Raw genomic sequence first — 13,071 nt, 5'->3', positions numbered from 1 at the left:
CAAAATTGAGGAGAGTGTCCCCTTTTTTAAAAGTTAGGTTTACCTTGTTCCTTTCAAACTCTTCCGTAGATATGTGCCTCTCTCTCTTCTTTCCCCTCTTCTTTTAAACTAATCTGTGCCAATGGCATGTTCTAATTTGTTCAAGTCTGGGTACACTCAACTAAGTTGTCTTGTTTATTCTGTTCTAATTGTGTATTGAATTAGTGTGTCACTCATCTCACTCTAGGCCATGTCTAAGCTGTACTGTGCAGGATCAGTTCCCAATTTTATTTTCCATTGTTATGAATTAGGTTTCTTCTTCTAGAATTTTTTTTTCCAGTTGAATATTGCTCCTTTAACTTGTCTTTTTTGTGTAATGCTTTAAAACCTCTTAACTGGATTAACTAATCTCCTCTTTCATCTAGAGTAGGGTCTGGTTCTAATCACACCTTACATGAAATGATGTCTTTTAAAATCTAGTCCAATTCTGATATCTGGATGATCTGTTTCATATCTTGTGTTTAAGACAGGCTTTATCTTGCCTCCTCTACTTTCTCCTATCCATTTAACCTTGCTATATATCCCCCCCCACCACCCACCCCCCCCCCCCCCAAAAAAAAGTTGTATAAGTCCTTTATTTCCTAAGGTCAGCAGACTATAATGCTTTGGCATGTCTGTGCACAAGTGTGGATTGTCCAGAATAGAAGTAGCATCACCATGATAGAGTAGTTATTTGGACCTGTTAATTGAGCTGGGCTTTTCCATCAAAACTGTCATGAAAGAATGTCCTAGTTGGCTTCTATTTATAAAATACTGTGCTTGGATATTGTTTTGATCCTGGGATGAGTAGAACTGCCTCAGCAGTGGACTTATCTTTTTTTTTTTTTTTTTTGGGCCCAATAAAGTAGATGACAATTATATTTAGCAAGGACTATCCCTTTATCTTTTCCACTATGTAATTCATTTCCTTCTATGTAAAGTTATAAATAGTTAGAAGTGTTGTTCTTCTTTTTTTACTTATTACTGTCCAGTATGACGCCTATATATGTGTGTGTGTGATTCGTATACTCTCCATGTATGTTAGACTGTTGGGATATGTATTAGGACCTGGTTTGGTAATTCGGGGTATTTTTAGTCTCTCCGGTGTTAGCCATGCCTGGGGTTCTTAGAAACCCCTTGGAACTTGTGCGACATCGGGAACACAGGGCTAAAACCCAGTCCCCATACCATACTAAGCCTTAAAAATAAATCCACTATGGCGCCTCGATATATATGGGGGCCGAAGATATGATCCTTTATATGGTGCATGCGTTTGTATATATATATGTGTGTGTGTTTGATTATCCCAGTTATAAGAGTAGTTAAATATAAACTAACCAATTCCCTTTTTCTTTTCCTCCTCTACTTGCATAACCGCTTGGGTCCAAGATCAGCCCCCTATTGGGCCTTTGGCCCAATAGGACTTCTATTCAAATTAGGATTTAGTCCGCAAAGGAAATAATAGCCAGGCGCGCAGAAGGCCCAACCATGGGTCAAAATGGCCAACTAGGGGCTTGGTACGCCCCTAGTCTATCTCTCCTCGTTGTATATACATGTGTTCAAATTCAAACATGTTTGTAAAAGTTGTATTAAACTCATAGTATAGTGGGACCCTATGGTTTGACCTAGCCGTCTTAGGATAACGGTTCTTATGCCATTTAGATGACTTTAGGTCCCTAAGCGAATTTCCAAAACCACGATTAACTCTAACGTTTTAAAATAAGGTATAAAACTGGGTTTTCAAGGCTATTTTTTTCGCATAAACAAGCATTAATCCGTCTCTTTCAAAACTAAAAACTGAAATCTGGTTTAGTGTTAGCAAAATTCAATTGGTTATTTAAAAGAAATCTGATAGATCTTTCCCTCCACATTCTTTGAAAAAATGCAAACCCGATTTTTTTTAAAAGTTTGTTTTAAAGGAGAACCTTTACAAAGGCCTCAAGAAATAGATTTTCGGCCCAATACCCACAAACATTTTTGACCCAAACAGTTGGTTTATTTTATGTCACTTGTATAAATTTCAGAAAAATTCTAAGAAACTAAGCAATCCTAAAAAATGCAGTCTTTCCAAACAAGATAAATCAAATTTTGAACAAAGTTGGACTGGTTTATTTTTGGAAAAGAAACCGACTGAAGTAAGACTCGGTTCACTATAGATTTGGGTCAAATAAAAGGCCAAAAGGTAAGTATACACAGCTAATAGCTATCACTCCAAAATAGAAAAACGCCTTTTAAACCGTCGTAATATAAAGAATTCCGGATAAAACTGAACGTACCAATAAGTACGACCCCGAGCCAAGTGTATGAGTATGGACTTAATTTATAAATCAAGACCTTTATTTACACTTTTTTCTTATAAACACATATACTCCTTGTACATAAAAGGAGGCTATTTATATACGGATGTTATAACTCCGGAACTACGATACCCTATATATAGAGGGAATATATCCAAATTTTTCACAAAGGAACATATGATATGCGATTTATTGATGATAGTTCTTTCGCGAGAAAATAAATACAAAATAAGCAGTTTAAGCAAATACTCCTACACTGGAATTCGAAGGTCAACCATATAGTACGGATCCTTAATAATCGGGTGACTAACACCTTCCCCAGGGAATCATCAGAACCCTTACATAAAACACTAGATTACGAAGGTTTTTTTCACTGCATTTGAATAAACCCTTCAAAATCGGTTTTCCTAATTTCCTAAAAATTAGGTGGCGACTATTTTTCAAATAAGTCCGAAAGAGCATCAACGAGTTCGTAGTAGCCTTTTTTCGCCCTAAACCCGCGTGAAAAAGTGAACCATCACAGACATGTATAAAGATAACAAGGTAAGAGAAAACAAGCAAACCATAAAATACAGGTCATACTTCTAAGAAATTGACTCACATAATCAAGCCTTGATGCAACAACTAAACCCAAGTGAAACAAATATCCAAGTATACAGAAAACCAGGTACCATCAAGACAAATCAACATGTAGCGCATATCAAATACAATCCAAGAATGTAACTAACACCATATCCAAATCATCATCAACCACGAAGCATAATCAAGCAACGCCATATGAGATATGAATGCAATGCAATGCCTATACTCTTGCACTCTGACAGCGGAATATCTCCACTCCTCGGCAGCACAACCCACGGGGGACCCACGAAGTCCAACCATTGTCACTCCGCACACAGCTCAGAGGACCTAATTATTTACAAGTGTCGCAATATCAGTGTTCCATATCAGCCCCTCCGCACACAGCTCAGAGGTGACTTACTATGTTCCATAATCCTCAATGTTCCTTCTCGTTTCCATCAATAGTGCAGTCACACAGCATAATAAGATGATATGAAATGAGTATGGAACGATACAAGTACAAACAATGAATAATATCAAGTTCAAGTTGTGCCACACACAACGCATCAGTATCATTAATAAGGGATCCACACAGTAATCATAATGAATCTCCAATTTTCATAACAATAAGAGCAAACTATACCAAAATGGCTATACTAATAACGAGGCGTACACTAAGTACCAATATCAATATCAAGTAATTTCATCCTTCCGATTTACTCCCAATTCACAAACAATCCACCAATTTATACACAACGTACCAAACAGGGTCCTATGGAGTCTACGGAGCCGATGGCCGATCAAACAAGTCACAAGCAATAACAAACCCTAAGGCAAAATCCAATCCAACTTCATACCGGAAGGTTTACATGAAACTACGACAATATCTTCTAAATGTACACTTCGGCAGTCGAAGTATCACCACATGGGTAAACCGTAACCTACCTGGAATGCCGAAATAAGTAGTCATGAACCGTCAGCCACACACTTTCCCTTCCTTTGAGTCTCCAAATAATCAAAGTATATTCATATTCGAAATCTATATTAGAAATCATGAAGAACGATATCTATATTGCTATCATTTTAATTGGGTAAAAAACCGACCCTAGAATTTGGGGAAATGGGGCCCACAAGGGCAAAATGGAAAATTCGAGGGTAAATTATCCAATTAAACACTAGGTGATCAAAACCCATCAACTAATTGCTAAATTAATTCAAGAATTCATCCAATTTCAAAATTCAAGCAAAACCTCCAATTTAGGGTATAAACCCTAACTCTTAAATTCAAGAATTCATCACTAATAATGGAAGGTATATGATTAACAACCTTAGATATATCATAATCTAGCATAAACCCAATCAATTTAATCATTTAAAGCAACTTAGGAAGTCTAACCAATTTTATGAACTTCTCAAGAAAGACCCATTAAACCCTCTTTCATGAAAAACCCCAATTTCCTAATTTAGAAATCATGAATTAAAGCTTAAAACTACGGAATGAATCAAAGGGAAATACTTAGATTATGGTTTAGACCTTACCCCATAGAAGAACATCCTTGAATTCTTCCAAACCCAAGCTTTCAAGATGAGAGAAACCCCAAGCAACATTAATAGACAAAAGGCCCAGCTGTTCCGCCTCGTTCCTGGTGCTAAATGATCCAAAAGCTCGCTTTTGATGCCTCCAATGGATTCCTTGTGAAATTTCACTCAAGTTAGGCTTTTCAATCACTCCATTTGACCTTATAATGAATGTGATATGGTGGTTTCAATATTTGGAAGAATGCATATTTTTAAATACGAATTCAGTGGCAATTTCGTAATTAATCTGAAACATCTATCAACCCAATTCTTAGTAAAATGACCATAATTCCCTCATACGAAGTAGAAACTCGATGATTTCTGTTGCTATGGTTATGAAATTACAATACAGCTATAATGGTTCAGTCGAAACACGAATCAAAGTCCGTTTGCTCAATATGGTAACCTTTATGCTCAAATCGACGTCAAAACCGAAAACAATCACCATACAACCCAAACGTATCCAAAACTCATCGGAATCTACCCAAACTTTATGAACACGTCCAAAATCATCATACAAACTTATTGGATCTTTTAAAACATTGACACGGGATCATCTTGACTCGATGTTGACCGTGGTCAACTCCAATTCTAACTTAACCAGTTTCTCAACCAATGACCCAAATCACATCCGAACCCTTCGGGCACCAAACCAATGACACTACTAAGTCATAGATCACCCTCCGAACCTAATGGAACTGTCAAAATTCAATTACAGGCACGTTACCCTAAAGTCAACTTCGAGTCTAATGATTTTCGCTTTAAGGCCAAATTTTCTAAAAGTCATTCCAAAACCCAAAATGATACGTAGGGAACTGTGCCATCGGTCCCTGTGTGTCAAAATAATACTAACAAGGCTCGGGGAAGGTCCAACAGGGGAAAAAATGGTAAAAACGCTATAACGACCAAACGGGTCGTTACAAGATATTGGGCAGTTGTGGTCCTGGTCCTCCAAAGAAAGGGTATGTTTGTCAGGTTGTCATGTTTAGAGAAATGGTAAGGGGATCATGGAATCAAGAGGTAGAGTATTTGAGAGTTATGTTGCAGTCATACCAGGTAGAATTGACATGAGGGTTCAGTGTTGAGTTGAAAAGTTTAGTTATGCCGTGGGTCGATGGGAGTCAGTGGTGGACTAATGAGAATGACACTAGTGTTGGACAAGTGCGAAGTTTTAGTACTCAAGGAGCTATCGGGTGTTGCATCTAATAATGGATTAGTGTTGAGAGTCTTGTCCCTGTTGTGTAACTTTCGGTTAGTTCCTACTACTACTGGTGTACTACTCGGTTGAGTTGATCGGATGAAAGGGATAATCGCGCGAATGGTTAGAGGTGTTCTAGTTTGAAAATTAGGACGTTCGAAGTGGTAAATCCATGATGAGGTTGTCACACCCCTTTTTCCCCACAAAAATGATTTTTCTGTTAAGTTCAAAGGGTTTTCAATTAGAAAGTGACGAAAATTGTGTTTGAAACGGAATTTTATTTAGAGAAAAAGAGTCGCCACCTGGCATCGAGTTTTAGTGTGCTAAGTGACCGTGAAATCAATATCCCTTTCAAAACAAGTTTGATTCTAAAAACTAATCAGCGACAGAGATTCCGGTTGAGGAATTCTGTTCACCGAGGGGAAGGTGTGAGGCATCCCTCGAGTCTCGTGGTTTTAGCACGGTCCCTTTAATTAACTCGTATCGGCTTAAATAGAAACTCAGTCAAGTAAACTCAAGTAATCACACAAGCACGTGCACAAGAAATATTTGAAAAATAAAGTCTGAATTATTACAACCTGAAATAAATGAAAAATGCGAGAAAATAAACCTATACTACCCTATACTAAACTATACTAAGCTATCCCCGACATCCCGGGGTCTTCTCCAAGAGCGGACTCCATTTTTTACATTGATTTTCTTCCGGGACATCCCACTCGGGAATGAATACACAATACATAAAGCAAGCAAAAGGAATAAAACACACATGCAATTTAAACAAACCTAATGTTTGCCTACCCAATCCAATTTACGAAGTAAGTAATAAAAATAAAGCCCAATCTTGCGATCCCTTTTACTAAATTTCCTAATCACGATTTAACATATCTTTAGAAATTAGCCTATAGATCTTAAGCAAATTGAAAAACTTAACGTGGTTTTTAGCACTAAGTAATTGTTACACAAATCAACCTTATTAACCCCATCGGATCAGTAATTCACAAAAGAAAACAAACACCAAGCAAATATTCCATCCAACATCAATAACAAAGATCTATGAATTAAAGATGGGGCAAAGTTTAGAATTGGACCTCAATGCTTTGATTCCACAAATTTATATCGGCAAGAACCAAACTAAAGCCTTGACCGGAATCCGATGACCTCGACAAAAAATCTGAAAACTCCAATTAATTAAACCAGATTTGTGGCTCAAAACCAAAAAATTCGAACCGAATAATTAAGGTAAAAAAATATATTCGAAAAGTTGATGGTTTCGGGGTGGTTTTCAAAACTATTTCGGGCTATTTCGAGTGTATTTCAGATGGGGGTTTTTTAAATCAAAAATGGGGGAGGTAGGCATCGGTTTTGTTGGTGGGAAAAGGGTAGTCAACAACGTAGGTCACGGTGGTGTTTGGTTGGTGGAAATAGGGTGGTGAACGGGAAAAGGTTTGTTAGACAGTGGCGAAAATGGGGTTTATGGTGGAGGCGGTTTTGGGTGGTTGTATGGTGTTGGAACAGTGGTGCGTTGGTGGTGGTTTGAAGGTGATATGCTGGTGGTGATGATATGGGTGATAGATGTAGTTGGGGGCGGCGGTGATGATGGGACGATGTAGTTGGCTTTTTTTTTTTTTTTTTTTTTTTTTGGTGTTTTGTAGGTATTTCCATTTCTGTGTGTTTGGAGATGAAGGTGATGATGATTCTTTGTTTTTTTTTTCTTTGGTCGTCCCTCCCCTCTCTAATCTCCCTATGTATTTGTTGTGTGCTAGTGTATATCTAGTGTAGAAGAGTGGAGTAGTGAGCAAGAAAAATTCGACTGGATCCCACGTATGGAATATGCTCCAAGTGTGATGGTTTATGCATGCAGGTGTATAAAACGTGTATTGTAAAATGAAATTGGAGGAATTAGTTTGTTGGAAGGAATCTTATGAGGTGGAACTTTTTGGTTGGTCCTCTTTTGATTTCGTTTTATCACTTTTTTTTTTAGTTTTCTATTAATAGTAAACAAAATCTAAAATTACAAAAATAAGAGCATTAACTAACTAATTTTTAAGAAAAATGCAAAATTTTGACAAACAAACAACACTCTATTTTGTAGTTTTCGATTTTCATGAATAAAACAACTAAAATCAGATAAAACTCCAAAGAGCAATATTCGACTCAAAAGAAAAATTTATACACTAAAAAGATGAAAACATCCCGAGGCAGGTAAAAATTACGTACCTGCATCCTATTCCTCTTTGATTGGGAACACGAAGAGTTCTCAGACAAATACATAGACGACGAGACAAATTTTGACTCGACCATTATTTGAAGGAAGAGAAAGGAACATAACAAAAATGTGACCGAGCCCTGGTCTTGGGCATCCTACATATCCCAGGTTATAAGGGAATCAGGTCCCATGTAGTTCAAGAAACATAAGGGTGATGGAACATACTGAGCTGAAGATTTGAGTGAGGTCCTGTCAAGATTCCGGTCCGCGGCTCCTGTTATTACATCAAAATGGAAAACAAAAGTTAAAAAGAAGATATAAGTATGAGATCCTATCTATTCAGCTTCTCTTGAATTTTGACTTGAATCTTCACGCTTTCTTGAGTGGTGAGATAACCGTATTGATCTCGAAAGTAAGCCCTATTCTTCAGGCTGGCTCCTGTGACATCCAATTAAATCTGAAAGTACATCCTATTCTTCAGGCAGGCTCCTGAACTTGAAATTGAAAGGTGTTCCTGAAATTGAAATTTGAATGTGTCCCTATTCTCAGGAGTATTCCTGAACTTGAAATTTGAAGGTGTCCCTATTCTCCAGGCGGGTTCCTGACTTGCTTCCCATTCTTCAGGTGGGTCCTGTAAATTATCAAAAACACATAAAACGAACAAAAATTTTTTGCCCCAGGAAAATTTTGTGAGTGTTAGCAAAAGTAAATTAAATCCCATTATCCAGGAGGGTCCTGATAAACTAATCCCATTTTCCAGGAGGGTCTTGACAAATTAAATTCTACTATCCAGGAGGGTCCTGACGTTTCCAATTCTTCAGGCGAGTCCTGACTTACTTTCCATTCTACAGGTGGGTCCTATGAATTATTAAAAACACACAAAACGAACAAAAATTTTCTGCCCCAGTTTCATTGGGAAAAATTTGTGAGTGTTAGAAAAATTATAAACTATGTGTAAAATAACTTAATGATGAAAGTAAAATCAAAGGCTCCAACTAAAAAGTGCATCTCCTAGGAGGAAAGTTTAAAGGACTCGAACTAGGAAATGCATCTCCTAGAACTAAGATCGAAACATTGGAACTAGAAAGTGCGTCTCCCAGAGGTGTAGCTGAAAAATCTAACTAGGAAGTGCGTCTCCTAGGAGTGGAGGTTCGGATCAGGAAGTGCGTCTCCTAAAAGCAAAATCTAAAAGACACAAACTAGGAATTGCATCTCCTAAGTGTTACGGTTCAAATTAGAAAGTGGCTCTCCTAAAGTCAAAAACCAGAGAGACCCAGACTAAGAAGTGCATCTCTTAGGGATTAAACTGAAACACTCGACTAGGAAGTGCGTCTCCTAGGAGTAGAGGTTTGCATTAGGAAGTGCGTCTCCTAGGGGTTATAGTTCAAATTAGGAAGTGCATCTCCTACAGTCAAAAAACAGGGAGACCCAGACTAAAAAGTGCATCTCTTAGGGATTAAACTGAAAGACTCGACTAGGAAGTGTGTCTCCTAGGAGTAGAGGTTTGCATTAGGAAGTGCGTCTCCTAGGGGTTATGGTTCAAATTAAGAAGTGCGTCTCCTAAAGTCAAAAACCAGAAAGACCCAAACTAAGAAGTGCATCTCTGAGAGGTTAAACTGAAATACTCTTACTAAGAAGTGCATCTCCTAGGAGTGATGATTCAAAATACGAAGTGCGTCTTCTGAAGGCAAAACCTCAAAATATCCAAACTAGCAAGTGCGTCTTCTATGTGTAGTGGTTCAAATTAGGAAGTGCGTCTCCTAAAAGTAAAAACTGAAAGATCCAAATTAGGAAGTGCGTCTCTTAAAAGAAAAACCTGAAAGACCAGACTAGGAAGTACGTCTCCTAGGAGTAGAGCTTTGGATTAGGAAGTGCGTCTCCTAAAACCCGGACTAGGAAGTGTGACTCCTAGAGGTGACATTATTCATAATTAAAACTTTGATCAATTTTTGTTGCTTGCAAACCTATGTTGTGACATGCCTTTACATCAGCAAAAATGAGACATTGCACCTTTTGAAGATTTGAACCTTTGATTTGAGGATAACATCCATTCCTGTTTCAAACAAAGAAAATTTGTGAGTTTAAAAATGTGGTAGTTGGTTTGTGTCCTTGGTTCTAAAGATGATTACTCATTCACTTGTCCTATTCAGCTGTGGTTTCAAATAGTCAATGCTCATTGTCAGCTCGTTGGGCTACTGACCCAAACTTTTGCTACCGGAGTGACTTTCAGTAATTTTAAACAAACACCAACACTAACAACTGTTTCATGGTGCCCATCAATTCAAACTCTACTGATCCTTTATATTTTCATGACTCCAGAACCTATCAACGAACGATAACTCATTGGGTACTCTACCACTCTTTGAATCATGTTACCTTCATGTGCTAGCCAAATGTCTTGTTTCACAATTGGAAAAGCTGGAAGCAAGTTTTGAAATCCTCTCTCCACTCGTTCTACATGGATTGACTCAACGAAACAAAACAAGAGAAGTAAAAAATGTAGAAATGGAAAGAAGCGATATTCAACAAGAAATATCCCTTACTGGGAGAAAAGGAAAAAGGACACTTATCTGAATATGATAGCTAGCTCCAATGGTCATGACATGCATTTATGATTGAGCGGCCTGATCTGTTCAACTAATTTATCCTTTAACTCCTGTTGTGCTCTCATAACTTGTTTTGAAATTAGGAAAAATAACTTCTGTTTTGAATTTTCTTTGGTTGGACCGAACCCCCAGAATAGGGTTGCCTACGTATTCTGTCGCGACAAGAATCAGGTCAAACGTAGCTCAGGCAGCTCATTTCTTGTGTTTTCTCTTCTTCTTTTTTCTTTTTTTGGTTTGTGTGATTTTGTTTCCTTCTTTCTTTTTCTTTTTGTTGTCCTTCTCTTTTTTTTTTTTTTCCTTTTTTGATTCTATTTTGATTCCAAAAGAGGGGTATGAAAGAAAATAAAACTAAGGCTCAACAGGGGTAGCAAATGGTGACATAACATTTAGATAGCAGAATGAAATGCCTTCGTCATACCAATCCTTAAAAATGTCAAGTACAAAACACGTAATTTGAGAATGAGAAATGAAAATCATATGGTATCTCTTCACAACAAATTCATTGTTGCATATTGTCTCTCATTTTTCCTAGATACTTGTCTCTGCTTGTTTTTTCAAATGTTCTTCTGCATAATTTTCAGGTTTTGGTGCATTTGTCCCCCAGCTAGACTAGGTTTTAAGATCTGACCGAAAAACCCGCATGCATGCCATGTCACTAGAACCAGCCCGAAACAAACTGTATAAAAGTAAACTAAACAAAATGAATTAAAAATTTGACAAAAACCAAAACTTTTTTTTTCATTAAACAAAAAAGATAGAAGAGTTTTAACATTAAAACAAGCAAAGTAAAATCCAAATTACAACCCTGAATAATTCGGATAACCGAAAGAACATCAAAACAAACTACCAATACTCCTTCCAAGTGGGAAAAGAAGTGACTTCCACAATTGCTGAGCTTAACACCTCAAACGCTAAGTTGCATATCAACACTACTAGAAACTTCACCAATGTCAAATACACTATCCTCAACAAATAGGTTCTAGGTCCCCTTGGCTAACTCCCTCATTGCCACAAAGTGTGCATCATCATGTGCCGGTATAGAGTTCTCTGCGATGTTTGGAGTGTCGCTATCCTATACTACAATCAGTTTTTCTTGAATCATTCCTTCTAGTTCTCTTTTTAAAGTATGACAGTCTTCAGTACTGTGTCCCTGAATATCATAATGATATGCACATCGTACGGTGGGATCAAAACTTTTTGAATGCGGGTCAGGAGTATACCCGAGTAAAGGAGTGATCAGGCCCAAATGTCTCAATTTCTAGAACAAGCTCATATAAATTCTCCAATCGGTGTGAAACTATCCCTTGGCCTCTGTCTCCTCCCGTACTCCTGCCTCGAACGGGGATTATATGGTGCTCTGAAATTTTGTGGAAACGGATAAGGGTTTTGTGGTGTTAGTGCTTGCCATTGTGTGTAATTTGGTGATCGACATTGAGGCTGAGTATATTGACGATGGCAGCCCCTCGAAGGCTGACTTTATCCAGATGCAATCATTGCAACATCAGAATTTTCATCCCTCTTTATCCCAAGATTTCTTGACCCATTTTTAATTGCATGTGCGGTGAAGTTAAAGGTAGCAAAACTAACAATACGTCATTTTCTAATCCTATCTTCTATCATCTCTATCACGACCTAACCTACCATGACCGGCACCCACACTAACTCCTAGTGGGCAAACCAAAACGTAAGCCAACTACTCATTCAAGTCCATTTTTATGTTAACCAATTCAATCAGTTATTAACCATTCAAGCACAAGATAAATCAAAATTTAGTCATGCCATAAAATAAGGAAGTAAATGCGGAAGTCCTAACTATTACAACCCCAAAATTCGAAAGTCACCGTACAAGGACTCTAATCCAAAACATGTCTAAGGAATGTATGCTGTCTAACTAAATAACCAACAATGTCTGGAATGAAAATAGACATCAGAAAAGAAGATCTTCGGGCGGCCTGGCATGGATAGAAGCTCACCCTAAATCCGTCAGCAAACGGCCTCAACTCTAGATATGAGGTCGGGTAGCAGTCTCTAGATCACATTCTGCACTCAAAGAATGCAGCAAGGTAGTATAAGTACAAACACTATGTACAGGTAGATATAATAGGCTGACTAAGATTAGTATCATGCATGCATCATAAGATCAATAAAATAGACAAGCCAGTCAACAACACACAATCAAATAACCCAACAACAAGTCAACCAAGGATAATAACAATCAAGTCACCCAACGATATCTAGAGTCAGACCAACGGACGCAAACAACAGAATAAGTCTACCAACAATAACCATATAGACGCTGTACACACATGCTAACTGATGTCATTGCTCAGTAGTCATGACCTGCATAAGACTCATGATGTCCATATACCACTCGTTCCGGATTCACACCTCGGACCCGAGCTCACAACTAGGCCACATCCTCACCCTAGGTCAAATGTGTTTGTTCATAGCTAGGCCTTATCCTCACCCCAGTCAAATGAGCCTTTTCATATATATATCCGTATTTATTGTCACATTGTTTTCAATAATCGAATTATCATTTGTATCTCAATTTCACCAAGTAGATCATATTAACTTCTCACTATAACATTATCAACCTATAAGTTC

At 37.8% G+C, this 13,071-nt stretch overlaps 1 long non-coding RNA gene across 2 annotated transcripts; it reads right to left on the bottom strand.

Annotated features, from left to right (window-relative positions):
* Positions 1–2,474: 2,474 nt before the first annotated feature.
* On the bottom strand, positions 2,475–6,876 carry LOC132067146 (uncharacterized). 2 transcript variants are annotated; one of them, XR_009417074.1, is made up of 2 exons: positions 6,741–6,876; positions 2,475–4,568 (listed from the first exon to the last, which is right to left on the bottom strand). It is a non-coding gene; the product is annotated as an uncharacterized LOC132067146 (long non-coding RNA). The 2 variants fall into 2 exon arrangements; XR_009417073.1 differs by having other exon boundaries at positions 2,475–4,615; positions 6,741–6,854.
* Between the last annotated feature and the right edge of the window lie 6,195 nt (positions 6,877–13,071).

The sequence above is a fragment of the Lycium ferocissimum genome, chromosome 8 (genome assembly GCF_029784015.1).
Source record: "Lycium ferocissimum isolate CSIRO_LF1 chromosome 8, AGI_CSIRO_Lferr_CH_V1, whole genome shotgun sequence".
Lineage (NCBI taxonomy): Eukaryota > Viridiplantae > Streptophyta > Magnoliopsida > Solanales > Solanaceae > Lycium > Lycium ferocissimum.
The sequence above is the reverse complement of the archived record's forward strand: the minus strand, read 5'-3'. Positions and strand labels throughout refer to the sequence as shown.